This window comes from Populus euphratica, unplaced genomic scaffold, assembly GCF_000495115.2.
Source record: "Populus euphratica unplaced genomic scaffold, PopEup_1.0 scaffold21.1, whole genome shotgun sequence".
NCBI lineage: Eukaryota > Viridiplantae > Streptophyta > Magnoliopsida > Malpighiales > Salicaceae > Populus > Populus euphratica.
The window spans coordinates 691,528-693,973 of NW_011499887.1; the positions used below are offsets into that span (position 1 = coordinate 691,528).

General features: G+C 30.8%; 1 long non-coding RNA gene across 1 annotated transcript; it reads right to left on the minus strand.

The window, feature by feature from the left end:
• Positions 1 to 910: 910 nt before the first annotated feature.
• Positions 911 to 1,722, minus strand: LOC105130496 (uncharacterized). The gene is made up of 4 exons (XR_843240.1): positions 1,705 to 1,722; positions 1,482 to 1,556; positions 1,056 to 1,126; positions 911 to 956 (listed from the first exon to the last, which is right to left on the minus strand). It is a non-coding gene; the product is annotated as an uncharacterized LOC105130496 (long non-coding RNA).
• Positions 1,723 to 2,446: the final 724 nt, after the last annotated feature.

Genomic DNA, 2,446 nt, shown 5'->3' on the forward strand with positions numbered 1-2,446 from the left:
TCTTTCCATGTGGATTGCATACTCGGTAAAAGGCTGGTTAGTTTTAATTTATAGATAATTAGAAATTAATTAAATAAAAGCTCAATAGAAATGAACAATAATTTTCCATGCAGTCACGGGGCCCGTGGCTTGTGATGTATGTATAGCAGACAAGACAATTGTTTGAGTTAAGAAAATTGTTTTACCTATGTGCTTTATTGAAGTGCCATTCATCTATATATATAATAAGTGCTTTATTGAAATGCCATTCATCTGGAAAAAAAACAAGCGTAGTACAAACATTATAAGCAGTTTCAATATTTCTCTATTTCACTTCAATCCATATTGTTTAAGAATATCTCAATATTACCCTTTCTGTTTCCAAATAGCTTCGATATTACCCTTTAAGAGGAAACAAAAAGAGAGAAAAGTGAGCAAATATGAGAATTCATCTTATTATTGGTTAATTAGTAGTAAATGGCATGGTTGAAACTTCTTAAAAACTGCATATGTAACATGAAAATGTTCTAATTCTAGAGGTCGAAGTGGGATGTTAATGAATCTACAGGTATCGAAATGAATTTCATTTATTTATAAAGCAGATTGACTCAGTTGTCGAGCCACGTGTACGAAACAGGTAATTAATTAATGGACAGACCTCTCATAGCAATAATTTTAAAATCCGATTCGGTCTTCGATGCATGGTAATCTGAATTAATAAAAAAAATATTTATAAAAAATATATAATTAATTATAATACAACATTTATATAAATCAAATTTAAATTATTTATTAGATTAATAATAACAACCTAATTATTAATGACACATAACAGAATAAGACTATTCGATGCTCAAGGATTTTGTTTCTTGATTTTGAAAAAACAAAAGAACATACCACACTGTCGACTGAAACATCCAATATTTTTGTGTTTATCTGCTTGAATACCTCATAACGGTCACTAAAAGCAGTGATTTCTCAGCACACAAGTAAGACAAAAAAAAAAAAATTGAAGAACAATTAGCACCCACAACTCACTGAAACTTCAAATTACATTTGCTGAGTTCAAAACAAACCTGTGGGACAAACAAATGTGAAGTCCAATGGATAGAAAAATAGAACCACATATTTCTTCAGATAGTTTAACCTGAAACCAAAATTACCAAATCAAACTAGAGTTTAAAATAAACAACAAAACATAACCGCAATTGCAAGGTGGTAACAAAATTAATTCACGTTCATTAAAAGAATATAATTTTCACAAAGAAACCTGAATAAAACATATCTCCACTAGCTTGATTGACACATTATCGTTGTTAATCAAGTTAAAAATTAACCAGTTGAGATTTTACAACGATCAAAGCAGCAATTAACTGTTTTTTCAAGTCCAAACTTCACCAAACAATACTTCAATGTACATTAAGAAATTTAATTAAAAAAGTCGGTTAAACAAGGAATGACAACAACTCCTTATATTCAACAGCATTGTAAGCACAAACTACCTTAATAAACTCTTGATCGAAAACAGCCTCAGCCTCGAAATTCGGTGCTACGTTTCCAACCAATGGAAGTTCACTCTACACGGATGAAAACGAAAGCAAACCTAGTTAGAGACTAATTATCAAACACAAGAGAAGCATTTACAAAGAATTACTATAGAAATGCAAATTGAAGGTATGAAAATCATCGATCGAATCTGAATTATTTATTTATGTTTGAACTTACAGAGGCTTTGACAACGAAAGGACTTTGAAGGACTTGGAAAAAGACTACTTATAACTGCCGGGTCATGGTAATAACGTAACAACATCAAAAAAATTATGGTAATAAGTATTAAATAGAATCATGGTAAGAGCATTCTAAAATTCATCATCGATTAACATAAAAAATTGTAAACAACAAAGTTTTTACTTTTGTGATGGAAGTTGAAATCGGATTGCAAAAAAAAAATTGAATTAATTAGGTTTACAATAACCGTCTCCAATATTGCATCATTCTCCTTCACTTTTCAGTTTTCAGTGTTTTGATCAAAACGATATCAATTAATTACTGCTAACATAAAAAAAATGATTGGGTCTTACCCGGGTGAACCGGGTTCAATTCCCAAATGAGTTTTATCTCCACCTAAACAAGTTTCAAACCCGAGTTAGTTGGATCCCAGATTAATTTCCCAAACTAATCTGAATTTTAAAATTATGCTAAAAACCATGATGGTCGGTCTCCTCTGTCGCCTGCATGGGCTAACGTTTTCTCCAAAGGGAGTATTGCACTTCCTATGTAATGGATGCTCTGTCCCTTTCTGATCATGACCAGGCTAATTAATTGGCCAATAACCATGTTTCCTAGGTGTTGCCTCCTATCGAAGGGTAACATGTTTCAAAAGGCATGAAAAAAAATCCCTAGATATGATTTTAATATCAATACATTAAAATATTAAAAAATATTAAAAAAAATATTAATTAAAAAA